The sequence below is a fragment of the Bubalus kerabau genome, chromosome 2 (assembly GCF_029407905.1).
Source record: "Bubalus kerabau isolate K-KA32 ecotype Philippines breed swamp buffalo chromosome 2, PCC_UOA_SB_1v2, whole genome shotgun sequence".
Taxonomy (NCBI): Eukaryota; Metazoa; Chordata; class Mammalia; order Artiodactyla; family Bovidae; genus Bubalus; species Bubalus kerabau.
The window spans coordinates 190082754-190103334 of record NC_073625.1 but is presented as its reverse complement, the minus strand read 5'-3'; positions in this window follow the sequence as shown (position 1 = coordinate 190103334).

The following is a 20581-nucleotide window of genomic DNA, read 5'->3' as shown; positions in this document are numbered from 1 at the left end:
GGTGTCACAAAGAGTGGGACACAACTGAAGCAACTAACACAACATATTGACTGGCTTCCCAGGTGGCACTAGAGGTAAAGAACCCGCCTGCCTGCAAATACAACAGGAGATGTAACAGACTCGGGTTCAATCCCTGGGTTGGGACGATCTTCTAGAGAAAGGAATGGCAACCCACTCCAGTATTCTTGCCTGGAGAATCCTATGGACAGAGGAGCATGGCGGGCTACAGTCCATGGGGTCGCATAGAGTTGGACATGACTGAAGCGACTTAGCATACATGCAAGCACATGAGATTATACACGTGGGGCACAGTAAATGCTGCTGGTTAGTAAAATCGGCTCTTCCCACTAGCCTGTAACTCCATTAGGGCAGAGGCCAGTGCTAGCCTATACCTTGGCATCCGTACTGTGCCTGGCCAGCAGCAGTCAGGTGTTAGATGGAGGGAAGGGTGCGTAAATCAATCAGCTGGTAATAACAAATGCAAGTCTCAAAAAATTAAACATAGGATTACCAGATGACCAGCAAATCCATGTCTGGGTACATGCCCCAAAGAACTAAAAGCAGAGACTAAAACAGGTATTTGCACACTTATATTCCATGCTGGCACTATTTACAATAGCCAAAAGTGGAAAAGGTCCGACAAAGGTCCATATCGCCAAAGCTATGGTTTTTCCAGTAGTCATGTACAGATGTGAGAGTTGGACCATAAAGAAGGATGAGCGCCAAAGAATTGATGCTGGAGAAGACTCTTGAGAGTCCCTTGGACTGCAAGGAGATCAAACTAGTCAATCCTAAAGGAAAAGAAAGTGAAAGTCACTCAGTCATGTCTGACTCTTTGCAACACCATGAATAGTCCATGGAATTCTCCAGGCCAGATTACTGGAATGGGTAGCCATTCTCTTCTCTAGGGAATCTTCCCAACCCAGGGATCAAACCCAGGTCTCCTGCATTGCAGGCAGATTCTTTCCCAGCTGAGCCACCAGGGAAGCTCACCGTATAGGAAATCAACCCTGAATATTCATGGGAAGGACTGATGCTGAAGCTGAAGCTCCAATACTTTGGCCACCTGATGTGAAGAGCCAACTTATTAGAAAAGACCCTGATTCTGGAAAAGATTGAGAGCAGGAGGAGAAGAGGGCAACAGAGGATGAAAAGGTTGGATGGCATCACTGACTCTATGGACATGAGTTTGAGCAAACTCTGGGAGATGGTGATGGACAGCGAAGCCTGGCGTGCTGCAGTCCATGGGACACTAAGAATCAGGACTTAGTGTCTGAACAAAAACAAAACAGTGGAAACATCCATGAAAGCATGACTGTATAAACTAAATGTGGTGTATACATAGAATGCAATGTTATTCAGCCTTAAAAAGGAAGGAAATCCTGACATGTACAAGGTGGATGAACCTTGAGAACATTATGCTCAGTGATATAAACCAGCCACAAAAGGACAAATACTATATGAGTCCACTTACATGAGGTACTGGAGAAGGAAATGGCAACCCACTCCAGTGTTCTTGCCTGCAGAATCCCAGGGACGGGAGAGCCTGGTGGGCTGCCATCTATGGGGTTGCACAGAGTCAGACACGACTGAAGCGACTTAGCAGCAGCAGGACATGAGGTACTGAGATTAGTCAAAATCATAGAGACAGAAAGCAGATCAGTGGGTGCCAGGACCTACGTGGATGGGAATGGAGAGTTAGTATTTAATGGGTATAGAGTTTCCAGTTTACAAAGTGAAAAGAATTGGGACTTCCCTAGTGGCCCCTTGATTAAGAATCTGCCTTCCAATGCACAGGACCTGGGTTTGATCCTTGGTTGGGGAACCAAGATCCCACATGCCGTAGAGCAGCTAGGCTGGTGTGCCACACCTAGAGCAAAGCCCTCCCACCTCAACGAAGAGATCCCACATGCTGCAAATGAGACTCTGTAGCCAAAAATTAAACGCTGAAAAACAAAAGATGAAAAGAGGTAGGGAGAGGAACCGTGGTGATGTCTGCACAGCATTATGACTGAATTTAATACCACTGAGTTGGACACTTAAAATTGGCAAACTTATATTTTGTATATTTTACCATAGGAAAAAATGGGCAAGCAAGCTCAATGCATTATCAAACAGCATGAAGGCAAATTCCCTACTCTAGGAGCTGATACATCAGATTTTAGTGAAACAAACACAGTGACAAGCCAAGGGTGGTAAAACATAATGTTCACTGAGAGCAAAACACACAAGAGATGTGGCCAGGGTTCTGGTTCACCCAGGTGCTGGACAGGTGGAGTGGGGCCAGGACACCACGCCAACCAGAAGCTCCCAGTTGGGGTAGCCTGGTGCTTGGACTGTGCAAAGTCATGCCTGCTCCTCTTGGGCAGCCAGTCCCCAGAGGGTCTCTCTCCTGTGAGGTCCCAGGACGGAGGGGCACCCAGATGTCATCATGGGAGCTGCATCCCCAACCTCCCTCCCTTTGGCTTCCCTACCCTCTTCCTGCCTCTCTCAGGATGCTTCAGCCTGGCCTCCGCCGGCCTTCCACCTTCCTCCTCTGACCTCTGCTGACTCTCCTGCTGTCTGGCTCTCCAGGGCACCCTCACAGCTTCCCGGGCAGGCTGTTCTCATTAGCAGGCAGCACCTGGTGGTGCCCCTGTGACCCACATGTCTGTGAGCAGGACTCTCGGGCTTGGCTGGGCACCATCCAGGAGGAACCAGGAGCTCAGCAGCCGTGTGCAAGCCACCATGCCTTTGGGTGAGGATCACGCCAAGACAGAGCTGGGCCAGCCAGGTGCTGCCCCTCAGAGCAGACTGAGCAGGCAGGAAGCAGATGGTTTTGTTCCCCAGACAACACCGATGCCTGTCACTACGAGACTGCAGTCCTATGAAACATACAGAATGGGCAAATCCACGGGTCCTTAGAGACCCCAAGCAGATGAGTGGTTGCTCATGGCTGGGGTTCGGGCGGAGAATGGGAGTGATGACAAATAAGGACAGGATTTCAGAGGGTTATGCCAAAAATTTCTAAAATTGGGTTATTCTAAAATTGCATGGTTCTATGAATGTACTAAAAATTATCAAAATGTGCATTTTAAATGGGTGAACTCTATCATGTGAATATTTCAATAATTGTTTTTAGAGACTTTACCAGTGGTCCAATGGCTAAGACTCTGCGCTCCCAGTGCAAGGGGCCTGGGTTCAATCCTTGATCAAGGAACTAGATCCCACATGCTGTAACTGAGAAGATCCTGCATGCCACAGCTAAGACCCACAGCAGCCAAATAAATAAATAAAATTTTTTTAAACCTGAATAAAGTTGGTTTTTAAAAATTTTAAGAAAATGACATTCAAAGCAAAACAAAAAGAAGAAAACTGAATGCTTCAAAGAGAAATACAGAAGAAAATAGATACACAGGGGAGGTCATTCTTTTAAAACAATGTTTTCTTTCTCTTTTATTTTCCTGTGCCTGCCTGACTGACAGGGAGGGCAGCCCCCAGCTTGCTGTCTCAGGTGAGAAGAGGAAGAAAAGATCCAGAAATGCTTCTGAGCTGATACCCAGGGACTTCCCTTAACATTTCTTGGGCTTCCCTGGTGGCTCAGTGGTAAAGAATCCACCTGCCAGTGCAGGAGACACGGGTTCGATCCTTGATCTGGGAAGATCCCACATGCTGAGGTGCAACTAAGCCGATGGATCATGACTGCTGAGCCTGTGCTCTAGAGCCTGTGTGCCACAAGAGAAGCCACCGCAACGAGAAGCTGATGCACCGCAACTAGAGAGTGGCTCCTGGCTCGTTGCAACTAGAAAAAAGCTCTCACAGCAAGGAAGACCCAGCACAGCCAAAAAGAAATACATGCATAAATAATTAACATTTCTTGCAAGGCAGGTCTACCGGCAACAAATGCCCCCAGGTTTTGATTATTTCACCGGATATGGATCTCTTTGGTGATTTTTCTTTGAGCACAGTGACTATTTCATTCCACCCCCCTGTTCCCGTGGTTTCTGAGGACACGTAGATGTAATCCCGGTTCTTGTGCCTCCATAGGTAAGGTGGTTTCTTCTTCTGTCCTCTTTAAAGTTTTCTCTGTCTTTGATCTCCTGCAGTTTGAATATGATATGCTGGGTATAGAGGTTTTTTGGCATTTATCCTGTTTGGTGTACTCTTAGCTTCTTGGATCTATGGTTTGATGTCTGTTGTTGATTTTAGAAAGTTACCAGCCACCGTTATTTCAGTCATTTCATCTGTTTCTTTCGTCTCCTGGTATTTCCATATATGGGCTTTCCTCATAGCTCAGTCCATAAAGAATCTGCCTGCAATGCAGGAGACCTGGATTCAATTTCTGGGTCAGGATGATCCCCTGGAGGAGGAAATGGCAGCCCTCTCCAGTATTCTTTTCTGGAGAATCCCATAGACGGAGGAGCCTGGCAGGGTACAGTGCATGGGGCGGCAGGAGTTGGACACAACTAAACCAACAATTTCCACAATATGTATACAATGTCCTACAGGTCTTGGCTCTTCTGTCCAGTGTTTTTCATTCCTTTTTCTCTATGCATTTGAGTTGGTCTCTACTGACATATCTTCAAGTTCATCGAGTCCCTCCTCGGTCACATCAGTCTACTGATGTCTCAGGTGCATTGTCTGTGTGGCCCTGCAGGGCAGCTGCCTCTTGTTTGCAGCTCTGAGTAACAGAGCCCTGTCTTTCATTTGTGTGAGGGTCATTGTGTTGTGTCCACCACCTAAAATCTTTACATCTTATAAAACACTGATAAAGAACCAGCATCCAAAATACACAAAGAATTTTTGAAACTCAATAAGAAAATAAACACTTCAATTAAAAATGGGTCAAAGTGGACGGAGGAGCCTGGTGGGCTGCAGTCCATGGGGTTGCTAAGAATCGGAGACGACTGAGTGACTTCACTTTCTCTTTTCACTTTCATGCATTGGAGAAGGAAATGGCAACCCACTCCAGTGTTCTTGCCTGGAGAATCCCAGAGATGGGGGAGCCTGGTGGGCTGCCGTCTCTGGGGTCGCACAGAGTCGGACACGACTGAAACGACTTAGCAGCAGCAGCAAAGATCTGAACAGACACCTCACCAAACACCTCACCAAAGAAGATATGCAGGTAAGCATGTGAAAATTTCTCAACATTGTACATCATCAGGGACCACAAATGAAAACAATATCACCTATTAAGACAGCTAAAGCCTGGAACCTTGACAATACCAAATGCTGATGAGGGTGTGGAGCAATAGGAACTCATTCATTGCTGGTGGGAATTAAAATGGTATAGTCACTTTGGAACACAGTTTGGCTAATAAAGCTTAATAAAGCTACACATAGTTTTACCATATAATGTAGTAATCGCACTCCTTGATACTCACCTAGGAAGTGGAAAACTTACATTCACACAAAAACTTGTACACAGACATTCATAACAGCTTTATTCCAATTATTATTCCAGTTGTCAGCAATGGGAACAACCAAGACACCCACAGTAGATGAATGGGTAAACGAAGTGAGGTCAGTCCACAGAGTGGGCTGTTATTCAGAAGTTAAACAAAAAAACATGGAGGAAACTTAAATGCACGTTGCTAATTGGAAGGAGCCAATCTGAAAATCTGCAAGCTGTATGATTCTAACTAAATGATGTTCTGGCAACGGTAAAACTACAGGATAATAAGAAAAAGTCGGCCAAGGGTGGGAAGGGGGAGGGATGAATAGGCAGAACACAGGGCGGTTTTAGGGCAGAGAAACTACTCTGTAAGAGACTATCAACAGTGTATCATCACAAATTTGTCGCAGTCCACAGAATGTCCAACAGCAAGAGTGAACCCTACTGTAAACCAAGAACTCAGTTAATGACAATGTTATAACCCTGGTTCATTAATTGTAACAAAGTGCTACACTAATTCCAGAGGTTAATAATAGGGGAACCCTTGGTTTTTCCAGTGGTCGTGTATGGATGTGAGAGTTGGACTGTGAAGAAGGCTGAGCGCCGAAGAATGGATGCTTTTGAACGTGGTTCTAGAGAAGATTCTTGCGAGTCCCTTGGACTGAAAGAAGATCCAACCAGTCCATCCTAAGGAGACCAGTCCTGGGTGTTCATTGGAAGGACTGATGCTGAAGCTGAAACTCCAGTACTTTGGCCACCTGATGCGAAAAGTTGACTCATTGGAAAAGCCCCTGATGCTGGGAGGGATCGGGGGCAGGAGAAGAAGGAGACGACATAGGATGAGATGGCTGGATGGCATCACCAAGTCGATGCACATGAGTTTGGGTGAACTCCGGGAGTTGGTGATGGACAGGGAGGCCTGGCGTGCTGCGATTCATGGGGTCGCAAAGAGTCGGACACGAATGAGCAACTGAACTGAACTGAGCTGTATGTGCAAGGGAGTATGGAGAAATTCTCTCTACTGTCAGAACTATTCTAAGCAAACAAGCTCTATGAATTAAAATAACACAAGCTTATAAATAAAAATTGTGTGCAATTCTATGACCCATTGATAATATTTTGATGTAAATCTAGAATTTTTATGGGTTTTTTTCCTTTTTTTTTAAGAGTAGAAGTCGGGGGATTCCCTGGTAGACTAGTGGTTAGGACTCTGCTCTCCCACTGCCAGGGGCCTGGGTTCAATCCCTGGTCAGGGACTGAAATCCCAAGTGCCTTGTGGTGTGGCAAAAAAAAAAAAAAAAAAAAAGAGGGTGGAAGAGTCAGATCTCTTGTGCTATTTTTTAAATATTTACTCTTTATTTTTGGCTGTGCTGGGTCTTAGTTGTGGCATGTGGCATATTTAGTTGCTGCATGTGAACCCTTAGCTATGGCATGTGGGATCCAGTTCCCTGACCAGGGATCCAACCTGGGCCTCTAGCACTGGGAGTGCAGAATTTTCTTAGCCACTGGACCACCAGGGAAGTCCGTCTCATGCTATTTTATACCCTGCCATTTTCACTGATGTATGAGTTTAGTTCAGTCACTCAGTCGTGTTCAACTCTTTGCGACCCCATGGACTGCAGCATGCCATGCTTTCTTGTCCATCACCAACTCCTGGACCCTGCTCAAACTCATGTCTGGTGGTGTGCATCTTTCCATATCAATAATTATTTTATATCATCATTTCTTATGACTATATTTTACTTGAATGGATGCATATTTAGTTTTTTTCTTCAGCACATCCTAGTCTCAGTTAATGGGTGTTCAAGTTGTTACTGTTTCACAAGTTTAAGTTGTTACTGTTTTTCACAAGAATAGTTTTGTTTAAGCTACATGAGTTCAACTACAAGTGCTCAGCCAAAGAAAAGCCAGTGAAACCACCCATTAACAAAAGGAAAGGCAACACATGGAAACAGCCTAAATGTCCATTGACAGGTGAGTGGATAAAGAAAATGTGGCACAAAATATAATGGAATGTTTGCTGTTCAGTCACTAAGTTGTATCCAACTCTGTGATCCCATGGACTGTAGCCCACCAGGTTCCTCTGTCCATGGGGTTCTCCAGGTAAGAATATTGGAGTGGGTTTCCATTTCCTACCCCAGGTGATCTTCCTGGAGCAGGGATTGAACCTGCATCTCCTGCACTGGCAGGTGGGTTCTCTACCACTGAGCCGCCAGGGAAGCCCAGTGGAATATGCCATGCTGTGCTGTGCTGCTGCTGCTGCTGCTGCTAAGTCGCTTCAGTCGTGTCCGACTCTGTGCAGCCCCATAGACGGCAGACTACCCGGCTCCCCCGTCCCTGGGATTCTCCAGGGAAGAACACTGGAGTGGTTTGCCATTTCCTTCTCCAATGCATGAAAGTGAAAAGTGAAAGGGAAGTTGCTCAGTCGTGTCCGACCCTCAGCGACCCCATGGACTGCAGCCTTCCAGGCTCCTCCATCCATGGGATTTTCCAGGCAAGAGTACTGGAGTGGGGTGCCATTGCCTTCTCCGGAAGGGGGGTACTACTCAGCCATAAAAAAAAAAAATAATAATAATACCATTTGCAGCAACGTGGATGGACTTAGAGATTATCATATTAAGTGAAATAAGAGAGAAACAAATACCACATGATATCACTTATATGTAGAATCTAAAATATGATGTAAATGAACACATCTATGAAGCAGCAACAGAATCACAGACATAGAGAACAGATTTGTGGTTGCCAAGTGGGAGGGGGTGAGGGAGGGATGGACTTGGAGTTTGGCATTAGTAGATGCACGCTAGTATACATAGGGTGGATAAACAAGGCCCTACTGTATAGCAAGAGAACTACACTCAATATCCTGGAATAAACCATAAAGAAGAAGAATATATATATATATATATAACTAAGTGGGCTTCCCTTGTGGCTCAGCTGGTAAAGAATCCGCCTGTAGTTCGGGAGACCTGGGTTTGATCCCTGGGTTGGGAAGATCCCCTGGAGAAGGGAAAGTCTACCCACTCCAGTATTCTGGCCTGGAGAATTCCATGGACTGTATAGGCCATGGGGTCGCAAAGAGTCAGACACGACTGAGCGACTTTCACATAGAACTAATTCACTTTTAATGTGTGAATATGTATTAATCACTTTGTTGTACAGCAGAAATTAACATTATAAATCAACTATACCTCAGTTAAAAAAAAATAGTAAAGGCAGTGGGTGTGGGTGTGGCTGGTGGTCTGGGGTGGGGCTCGGTGCCACCCCCCACTCTTCAGCTCCTCTCCTTCTGCCATTTGCCCAAGGGGAGTGCAGATGAACAGCCAGTCTCTCACAACCAGAGACAATTTTTCTGAGCAATATGACCTGGAAACACGAGGCAGACATTTCTCTGGCCATCAACCAGAGCACTAATGCCCCCCATTCCCAACACTGGATGGACAGCCTTCATGGAGCTCCCAGGCCAATTCTGGCTTCACCCAAGTTTCACCAGCATGGCAACTGTGGACTCAGCCCCTACACGAGAACAGCTCCAGGAGTGCAAACTTGCACAGCCTTTGCACATACTCCTAAGTATTATCTGATGTCAAATTTCTGGCAGTAAGATTTTGGGGTTAGAGGGCATGCATATATCTGAGATTCTGGATGGATATTGCCACACCACACTTGTATAAATGTGTGTCAAGGAAATGCCCACCAGCTATGTCTGACAATCATGCGAAAAAAGCAACATCTGAAATGAATTCAGCAATGGGTTTGTTGGGGGATTAGACATGGGTAGGATGAATGAACTGAAGGACAGATTAGCAAAAAATGTCCAAGCCAAGCATACAGAGAAAATAGAGCTTTTAAAAAGGAGGTTAAATGACATGTGGAAAGTAATAAGCCTAGCACATGAGTTAAGAGTCCCACTTGGAGAGGAGGGAACAGCTGAGAAGCTTCCAAAAGACAACAACTGATCAAGTGAAGAAACACGGTGATCCCCGGGCAGGACAAATAGGAACTATCCCTAGGTCCCCCCTAGAAAAATCCTCCCCATCCCAGCCACCCCAACAGAGGGTCTTCTTTGACTTCCTGTGGACAGAGGTGCTCAGCCCCATCTCGGGGGCTTCCACCTAGTAAAACGAAGGGAAGTCTCACACACACAGAAGACCCTGCCACGCTTTCAAGTCTGCAAATTCCTTTTAATTTTGACCATAACCTAGATCCTGGGACTTCCCTGGTGCCTTAGCTGGTAAAGAATCCCCCTGCAATGAGGGAGACCCCAACTCGATTCCTGGGTTAGGAAGATCCACTGGAGGAGGGATAGACTACCCTCTCCAGTATTCTTGGGCTTCCCTTGTGGCTCAGTTGGTAAAGAATCTGCCTGCAATGTGGGAGACCTGGGTTCAATCCCTGGGTCAGGAAGATCCCCTGGAGAAGGAAATAGCAACCCACTCCAGTACTCTTGCCTGGAGAATCCCATGGACAGAGGAGCCTGGTGGGCTACAGCCCATAGGATCGCAAAGAGTTGGGCACAGCTGAAGTGACTTAGCACACACACATGTGCGCACAGCCTAGATCCTAAATGTGTTTTATACCTAAGCACAGCTGTGGACGGAACGGTGTCCCTCAGATCCACATGTGGAGGTGCTGAAACCCCAGTGTTCTGTATTTGGACTGAGACAGTAAGATTAAGTGAGGTCATAAGGGCGGGGCCCCTGATCCTATGGCATTAGTGCTCTTGTCCCCGCTCCCTCTACCAGGAGAGGATGACTATCCACAAGCCAGGAGGAGGGGCTCGCCCAGAGCCTGTATGTGGCAGCATCCTAACCCTAGACATCCAGCCTCCAGAACTGTGAGGTGTAAGCCTTTATGGTTTAAGACACCCTGTTTGTGGTATTCTGTTCTGGCTTCCCAAGCTGGCCAATATAAACATAGAGACATTTTTGCATGGTGTTAACATTATTTTCCAGGAGTGCAAATGCCACGCAAATTGACAGAAGATTACACTTTGCTTTGTTCTGACCTTTACCTAGAGCTGCTCACCATTTCATAAAATCATGTTTCCAATGGCAACATCAGATGGGACTTGTGTGGCCGATTCTGTGCATCCATGTCTCTGGGTTTTGTAATTATTATTATTCGTTTTTATGTTTTGGTTGTGCTGAGTCTTTGTTGCTGCACGCAGGCTTTCTCTACTTGCGGCAAGCAGGGGCTCCTCTTGGTTTCAGTTCACGAGCTTCTCATTGCAGTGGCTTCTCTTGTTGGGGAGCGTGGGCTCTGGGTACATGGGCCTCAGTAATTCTAGCTCCTGGGCTTTGGAGCACAGGCTCAGTAGTTGTGGTGCATGAGCTCACTTGCTCCGAGGCATGTGGGATCTTCCGGGATCAGGGATGGAACTGGTGTCCCTTGCATTGCAAAGTGGCTTCTTAACCATGAGACCACCAGGGAAGCCCCATATAATCATTTGTTTTGATGGCTCTTTGTGTCAGCCCAAGCCTGGCCCTCATCCAGGCATGCATGTGTTGAAAGAAGTTGATCTAATTATAAATGTATTTCTCCTTTATATTATAGTCAGGGCATAAAAATATGTGAATGTTGCAGGTTTGTTTCCGGAGGGAGGTGTTCAGGTTTTGTCATAAGGAGGCCTTGGTCTGATGAGGGAGATACTTTATTCAGAAATAACTCCCCATCAGACACAGGATCCTAAGAAGCTCACCTCCTGAATTTGACTCCATCCCAAATGCAATGCAATTTGTTCTGATACATTTCAGCAAATCTCTATTAAGACGGACAGCCAATAGACAGTTATGCCATGGTCTGGGTTCAAAACCAGCCACACCACCTAATAGCTTCTATCACCTCCTCTGCCTCAGTCTCCTCATTTGTAAAAGTGAGGCCTGTAGTTTTGCAGGCTGTTATGACGAAGTGCTACAAGCCGGGTGGCTGACAGCAGAGATTTGTTCTCTCATAGTCTGGGGGCTGGATGTCCAGGTTCAAGGTGAGGACAGGGCTGGTTCCTTCCAAGGACTCAGGGAGAATTTGTTCCAGGCTTCTGGGGTTGTGCTGGCAATCTTCAGGAGTTCTTTGGCTTCTAGAAGCATCACTCTGATGACTGCCTTCGTTTTTACATGGCACTTGGTGTCTCCCCATGTGCCTTGTCTGGGTCCAGATGTCCCCTCTTTATAAGGACATAGCCATGATGGAGTAGGGTCCATCCTAATGACTTCATCTTACCTTGATTGTTGGCAAAGACCTTGTTTCCACATCAGGTCACATACATGGGTGCTGGGGTCAGGACTTCGGCCTCATTTTGGGGACACAATTCAATGTACAACATAGGGTTAATAATACAGGGGATGAAATGGAAGATCCGAATGCTGGACACATGCTCAGGTTAACTCCACGGGCTCTCGGGGCTCACAAATGTCATCTGAGATGCATCTATCTGAACAGTTCACAGGATGCTCAGCTGGGAGGTGCCCAGATAGCTCACTGTGCATTCCCATGTGGTCTTGGGATTCAGAACTGGCCGGGAAGGGTGGGAAGGCTTTCTAGCCAAGGGATCCCCGTGAACCAGGTGGGTACAGAGCAGAGCATGTTTGGGGAACAGAAGGGAAGCTGTGTGGTTAGAATAGGGTAGGTGGGGCTGTGATGGAAGGTGGGGAGGTCAGCAGCTCTGAAGGCAAAGAAGGGGAGTCTGCCCAGCACCTTGGGAAAAACTTGCGCACAACACCCGAGTCCTGTCGGGTCTCACCTCCATTCTCTGCCACGATTTTATTGGCAGATTTCAACATGTCTTCACCCACCCATCATTTAAGATACAGTCGCTGGCTCTACTGTGTTAAAAATAAACTGCGTTTCCAGAATTGCTCCAGTGTCTCTTCTTATGAACAGGAAGTCAGTTACTGGAGTAAGTCTGAGCTAGAATCTACTGCCTTTTCAACGTCACGGTCAGGGTGACCTCGGTGCAGGACTTGGGTGCAGTGGAAGTATCAGCAGCGCAGAAGGAAGGTGCCTGTAAAACAGGCCTGCAGCCCAGGAGCTGCCTGTTTCAACATTTCTTCTTAAAACTGAGCTCAGGAAGTACTGATAGGAATTCCAGATGGGCGGTCTGAAGCCTTAATCAGCAGGCTGTGACTAAAGCCAGGACCGATTGCAGAGGCCGCGAGTCCTGGGAACAAAGGGCTGTTCGGGCGTCTGACAAACACGAGGCTGAACTGAGTCAGAACGTAGGCCCCTGTGTCACTCACATCCACGGCCTGAGCTCGGGCCTCAGCGAGAGCTGCTTCCTAAAAGGGACAAGGTACAGTCAGAACTGCAGAGGAGGCGTGGCTGAATCAGCCAGAGTCCACCCCCACCACAGCCCCCAACCTGGAGCAAGCCGCTCCTCCACTCCCCCTGCAAGGCCCCGGTCCCCACCAGCCCCCAGGCAGCCAGGCCCGTCCGAGTGGGCAGCATGGGGATATCCCTCTCCAGGTGGCTGTTCCCAGAGGGGGTCAGAGGGCACCATGGTGCGTAGACTTGTGTCCCTGAAGGGGACCCCCGCTCTGGAGGCCCCTTGCCTGTTACTTCTCCTTTAGCCTGTTAACAAAAAATCAATCAGCTGATCTGAGAAAGAAATGGGAAATTTTACTCGAGCCAGATGTGAGGGCTGTAACCTGGGAAGAGCATCTCGGTGTCAACTACAAATTGCACTTGCCATCTACAAGGATTAAACCACATGGTGCTGCAGCTGCCGACTTTCAATATTACCTGAGAGGAGTTCAGGCTGGGGAGCAGAAGTGAGGCCCTCTGTGCTCTGGCAGGACAGAGCTCAGGTAGATATTTTTAGGAGCCAATTTTATAAGCCCAATTCTTTTATCTCCTCATATCTAGGAGAGCTCTAAAATCCTTCATGGTGACGACTGTTCCTCGTGACTAGCAGAAACCTTCTGGAAAGATGTGTGCTGGGTTGCATGTATTCCCTCTTCACCAGAATCACATATATACTGACCTCCCCCAACCCCAGCCGCCCCTGCCTCTTTGGAGCAGTCTCTCAGAGCTATCTGAGGCCCTGTTTCCCGGGCTGCAGTCCCCTTCTTTTGCCCCAAATAAAACTGAACTCAAACTCTCACGTTGTGCATCTTTTTAAGTCAACATGAGGAATCTCTAAGGACGGCTGCACCAGCCAGAAGTCAAGGCATAGGCAGATACAGTTTTTGAGACAGAAGCTGCACATCAAGGGATGTATCATTGACAGATTAAAAATCCAGGTCTGAGCGGCATCGCGGAGGGTCCCGTGACCCCTGAGCAGATCCAGAAGGGATGCGATCTTTAAGGACTGTTCTGTGGATGCTGCGAGAACGTTGCTCTTCCTGGCTGAGCAGGTGTTCCTGCCAATGGGGAGATTTGGTCGATGCCTAAAACAGGAAGCACATTGTGGGGGAGGGAGGAGGCCAGAGGGCAGAGAAGAACTTTTATGTTTAAATTTTCCTTGTCTTGCCATAAAACATGGATTTTTATCCCACAAAAGTTCCCAGGGTGACCTTGGGTCAGCTCCTCAGCCAGACTGGGAGCCGATGGTGCCCAGTTGAAAGGCCAATCCATTTTGTAAGTCATTAAGGACAGGATTGCCTGCCACCCGGCTCCCAGTCCTCTGAGAAGGAAGGGAAAGGTGGTCCCAGTGGAGACAGAGGGTCCACCCTCTTTGCCATCTTCTGCAGGGCCCTTTCTCCAGGGAGAGAGCACTGCTTGGGGAAGTGGTGGCCTTCTCTCACCTGCCTGATCCCCCAGCAGGGTCACTACAGAAGGCTCATACCACGGTGTGCAGACCAAGCTCTGAAGGTTCAGAAAACACAGCTAAGTCTCATCACTTCTCTGCATTCATATTGTGTTTCTGTTTCTTTTTTTTTTTCTTTTTTGGCCATGCTGTGTGGCTTATAGGATCTTAGTTCCCTGACCAGGGATTGAACCTGGACCCTCAGCAGTGAACACATGGTGTCCTAACCACTAGACCACCAGGGAATCCCCCACTGTGTTTTTAAACAAAAATTTGACTTGGGTTATGTTTCATTTACAAAAAAGTGATATTCAGTCGGGGTGTTGGTAAAATAATCAAGTTTATTCCTGGGTTCTGTCGACTCCTTACACAGCCCAGCCACTGCCAGGCCTGCCGCCCTCTGTGCTAAACCAGGATTCACAGACCTCTGAGGTCCTGGGTATGTCCACAGCTTAGAGATGCAAGTCAGATGATAATTTGTGTGTGAGAGGCACGACCTCTTGGGGAGATAATGCCCTGATGACATCTGCCATGTCCCCTGGGTGCCTGGCTCAGGACCTGGCCAGGTGAGAACCAGACTCCTTGGGTTATTTCCCCAGAGAGACAGGACCAGGCCAGACTGTGTGCCCACACTGGGCTGCTCTGGGGCCCAGGTCTCAGAGAAAACAAGTCTGTGCTCTGGGCACAGCTGGGGGACTCACTCTTTCCTGGAGTTAAAAAATAAGGTACCTCTCTGTATCAGCTGGCTTCCCAGGTGACCCAGTGGTAGAGAAAACCAGCCTGCTAATGCAGGAGATGTAAGAGACATGGGTTCAATCCCTGGGTCGGGAAGCTCCCCTGGAGGAGGGCATGGCAACCCACTTCAGTATTCTTGCCTAGAGAATCCCACGGACAGAGGAGTCTGGGGGGCTGCAGTCCATAGTGTCACAGAGTTGGACACAACTGAAGTGACTTAGCACTATACCAGCTGGAAGGCGACGGTGGAGGTCATAGCAGCTAGCCCATCCATTCGAGGCTTCATCTGGCCAGCAATGTCAGGGGTGTCAGACTGCGGGTCTTCCCACCTTGGGGTCCTGAGACCAAGCAGAAAGGTCACAACCCCTGCTAGGCCAACCCCAGGGTAATCACAGTCCCCCGGGGGCTTGCAGGTCAAGGTTAGGCACTCTTCCCAAATGCAATGTGATGAGAAAAAAGGGAGGAGATGCTGCAGTGTAAGAACGTTTATGACACAATAAGTGAAGGCCGTGTGTGGTTACTGATTTCCTGGTTAGAAACAGCATGTGTGGGGCAACTAGGGGGAGCCTGGTCATGGATTTGTGTGAGAGAATGCTGGAGATCTCCCTCGGTCCGGGGACTGCGGCGATGTGCTCGCAGACAGTGTCAGTCTCTGGCAGAGCAGCTGAAGAGTTTGGCTAAGATGTCACGTTGTCCATCACTTGAGAGGATTCTGTCCAAAAGAACATAAACCCGCAGCCAATGTCATTGTCAGTTCAGTCCAGACGGCAGATCTCGGGATGTCTGTAGGGCTGTTTGTTCTGCTCTAGTGTAACTCCCAGGTGGCGCTAGTGGTAAGGAACCCGCCTGCCAATGCAGGAGACGTAAGAGACGCGGGTTCCATCCCTGGGTCGGGGAGCTCCCCTGGAGGAGAGCGTGGGAACCCCCTCCAGTATTCTTGCCTGGAGAATGCCATGGACAGAGGAGCCCGTGGGCTGCAGCTCTGCTGCTGCTGCTGCTAAGTCGCTTCAGTCGTGTCCGGCTCTGTGAGACCCCATAGACGGCAGCCCACTAGGCTCCTCCGTCCCTGGGATTCTCCAGGCAAGAAAACTGGAGTGAGTTGCCATTCCCTTCTCTGGGGCTGCAGCTCACGGGTTCACAAGTCGGACACGACTGAAGTGACTTAGCACTCCAGTGCCTGACTTAGGCAGCCAAAGTCAAAGGACCTTTATCTCATGCAGCTCAGAAACTTAAAAGGCTGAAAGGAAGGCCGAGGACGCTGGCGGGATTTCTCCAGCCTGGACCTGGTGGATGCAGAGCTGAGGAAAACCGCTTTGCTTTTGTGGGTTTGCAGCCAGGGTCGACTCAGGTCAGTGTGTTTGTTGATCTTCTGCTTCGAGGGCCCAGGGCTGATGCTGCTCTTTTAGTGCCTCCCAGTGAGCCCGAATTCACTGGTGCTGACTCAGCGGGGCTGGGGTCTACGCTGTGGGGGCTCAGTGGTGTGGGGGACTGGATGGAACCACAGCTCTTCAGACGAGTGAACTGGGAGGAGACCCCTGCTCTGCAATTGCGTCTCCAGGCCCCGCTTCCTTGTCTCTGATGGGGACGCATCATGGTGGACCTGCCAGGAAGCTGAGGACCAGAGCCTGCTAGGAGAGAGAGCCTCCAGGGAGTAGCTCCTATGCCTCCTGGGGCTGGAGGGAGACCAATGCTTTTACACTGAGTGGCAGAGCCCCCTCTATCTTAGAGTTTTAGAAGGTGTGACCCCCCCGGAGCACCTACACCAGCCCTGACCCTCCCCCTGCTCCCTGGAGCTGTGGAAGCAGGAAGGTAAGGTAAACGTTACTGCAGAATCTAGGAGGAAAAGCTCCTCCACTCCCAGCCAGTGGGGTGTGTGCGCTCAGTCGTGTCTGCCTCTTTGCGACCCCACTGACTGCAGCCTGCGAGGCTCCTCTGTCCATGGGATTACCTAGGCAAGAATATTGGAGTGGGTTGCCATTTCCTTCTGCAGGGGATCTTCCTGATCTAGGGATCAAATCTGTGTCTCCTGCATCTCCTGCATTAGCAGGCAGATTATTTACCTCTAAGCCACATGGGCTACCACTGGGACATGCAGGGCTACTGCTGACCTAATGAAGCCAGCCCTCAAGGCGTGGGGGTGGGGGGGGGTGGGGGGTGGCGCCCTAGCTCTAACAACACGGTCTCTGTTCTCACCAAGGTTCTGTATGTATTATCGAACAAACACTTCTCAGTTTGTCCAGAGCCCTTTGCTCAATATCCATGGACTCTGCATAGCTCTTGGCTGATTGTGACTGGCTTCTCAGGTCTGTCCTGAGAGTGGCTTCCCTGAGCTCCTAGCTCTCTGAATTCAGAGAGTCTGGCCAACTTTGGAAGACTGCTCTCCAAATTCATAAATGTGTTACCTTTTGGGATTCCCTGATAGTTGAGATGGTAAAGACTCTGCCTGCAATACGGGAAACCTAGGTTCGATTCCTGGGTTGTGAAGATACTCTGGAGGAGGCGGGGATTCAGAGCTCTCTCTGAATTCAGAGCTAGGAGCTCAGGGAAACCGAGGCCTTTGTACCTGCTGTTCCTTCTGTTGGTCACACTTTCTTCACCAACCATGGTTTCACATGCTCATCTCTTTTGTCCCTGTTCAAATGTTACCTTCTTGCTAGCAGTCAGGTTAATGAAGAAAAACATTAAAAATTAAAACTCGGTTTCAACTTAACCTTCGCAACAGGTAATAATCAACCGCATGTCGACTGTCTTTTCATTTCTTTGCGTTTCAAGTTCAGTAGACACTTTAAAAGGTCTACTTTTTGAGACCTTTTGAGAATTTGGAGAGCAATCTTCTAAAGTCGCTCAGTCATGTCGGACTTTGTGATCCCATGGACTGTAGCCCCCCAACCTCCTCTGTCCACGGAGATTCTCCAGGCAAGAATAATGGAGTAGGTTGCCATGCCCTCCTCCAGGGTATCTTCCCAATGCATCCACTCCTGGCTTTATTTTTCCCACACGGAGCTCTTGTGCCCAGCTCACAGGCGTGTATCTTATCTGTCTGTTCACTCACTGCTGCTGCAGCAGAGAAGGGCCTGGCCTCGAGAAGGTACTCGGCATCTGCTGAACCAGTGATTGCTATGGAGAGCACAGTCAGTACTGGAGGGAAAAATACCCATTTTGCAGTCTTGGTTTTTTTTTTTTTTTTTTTTTTTGGCCATGCCATATGGCAGCTTGCAGGATCCTGGTTCCCCGACCAGCTATGGAATCCTACCACTGGGCCACCAGGGAACTCCTGGTCTGTCTTCTAAGGAGGGTGGTCCCTGCAGCCCTGTTGTCTGCCACACAGGAGAGGGGAGAGGGGGTGCTGAGCACCCAGGGGACTGGAAGGAGCTAAACTGATAAACCTTCGAGTGAGGGCACTGGCATGGGCTGGCAGCTCCAAGCTCAGAGCTATAGGCGAAGAGATGCTAAGAACCCCATAAATCCCACTGAGAACTGCTGTTTTAAGCATGCCTTTAGGTTGTGGTGGCCGAGTTACAGAACCCTGCACCTTCAGGAATGGGCCTGCTCCCTGGTGCCTGCAGCATCTTGGGGGTGTGTGGGCCAAGGCCAGGCCCTGTGCCCCACACTTGGGTGAAGGGATGGGAACAAAATGTGGGCAGAGGTGGACAGTCGGGCGCGGGTGTCCTGAGGACACAGACCCTGCATTCACCTCAAGGGTGCAGGGTAGGAGCCCCGACTGTACCATCAAGTGCAGCCTGGAAACCTCAGCTGAGGTCTGAGCTCCATGTACAACAGCAAGAGCCTGACTCCAAACCCTGGTTGCTGGAGGAATGGACGGATACAGGCATCTCGTGACAGAGCTCCCTGAGGTCTGGCTGCTGAGCCCAGTCAGGAGCACGCGTGAGGGGCGGGGGGCCTCACTGCCGTTTGGGTGTTATTTTATGGATTGAGTGACCCTCTGTGGACATGTCTGGGGTCCAAACCACAAGTGAGGAGTCTGTTCGGGGAACATGTGTTCTGCTTGTCCAGGGCGGGCCATGCTCATCCCCAGAAGAGGGCCCGTGTGGGGAAAACAGACAGTGGCAGGCACTTCTCTGTAGGTGGAGCTTGGTGGGGGTACCCCTGGCCATCCTCAAAGGTCGAGGCCCGAGGAGTGGACACTTCAGGCCTGGCACCTAAGGGCATTTGTGAGCAGTTGCCCCCTCACTGGCCCTGAGCAGTGGATGCACAAAAGGAAGGAAGGACAGGTGCCCAAAGACACTTGTTTTCAAACGCTTACCCCTCACCCCATCAGCTAACCCCGGTCGCATTATATGAGTCCCCAAAGATGTGTATTTGTACATAGGCTGACAGTCAAGATCAAGTATAAATTTGAGGGCAAAGAACACTTTTTTTTTTTAATTGGATTTGGCTTTGATGAGTACTGACAAACCCTGTAGACGCGAATACAAAATGATTGTAAACAAACAGGCCTTGCCAGCAGAGTCAGGAAAGTCAGAGAAAACACACACACAAGTTGAGACAGAGTCAGGTTCACGTTCTTTCCCACACTGTGACAGCTTTCAGCTTTTATGCTTTTCTTTGTGCTTTCGCTTTAGTAAAAGTTAGGAAAGGTAACATGTTTGCAAAGTGAGATACCAAACTGTACAAAATCGATCAATCCTGTGGGGTTCAAGAGAAGATGATCGTTTTACAAAATACTGAAAGATCACCAGCACTGATTTAAGTAATTTCCTTTTCTGGATGCTCAAGTCTCCCTGGCAATTTACCGAGGAAAATGACATGCACCCAATAGAAAACCGGCATTCAGAAGACATTTTCATTATGGATACATTCTTGTTAAATGTATGGAATGAGAATTTCTAAAAATTGTAGCCCAAATTTATGCATTAAATATAAGCTGCAGTAAACCTACCGAGTTTACCCACAAAATGGAGTGAGTCAGAACAGGTTCAGAGAAAGACAGATGGAACCCAAGACACACTGTCACTCCTGGGCCCCGGCCCCCAGGACACTCTGCTGGGGCCTCAGGACAGACAGCTGACACACCACACGGAAGGAGAAAAGTTCCTGCCCTCGACTGGAGGACAAACGAGCCATTCTCGCCACTGGATGCCTCGCTAAGACAAGTCTTAACATCGCAGGATCAGACGGCCCATTTGGCTATATGACCCATCTTTAATGCTGAAATAAGAACTGTTAGAAAAATAATTTGACCAAGGATAATGAGACTTTTTTTTTAAATAAAAACTTAAAAATATCTGCGTGTTCAAATCTAACCTTTTCATACGATCAGTTTTGGTTTCGATAAGATTATATCAAAGGCAGCACACAAAAAACCATGCAACCACAAGGTGACCTGGTGCGTGAGACCTGGCGTTACAGCGACTATTTAACAGCACAGCAGCGATGACTTCTTCCTCGTGGCCTGACGTGACACAGCTTTATTAGACAGCAGTCGAGCACAAAGTCCCTCCTCCTCACCAGGGCCCCCTGACCGGACCCGGGTCTTGGCAGAGGCCCATACTGATCACGTGATCAAGGAAACTGAAGTCACACCAGCCCTGCAGCCCCAGTGGGTCCCTGTCACCCCAAGTCGCGGCTGGGACTACCGAGGTTCTCTGCTGGGGAGGGTGGAGATGCCCCGAGCTGAGACCTCAAAGTACGTCTTCCCCAGATTCTGCCCCCTCCTGAGAACTGTCAGCTCATGATGGGGCCGGGAAGGGGGTGCCCAGGGGCTTTCC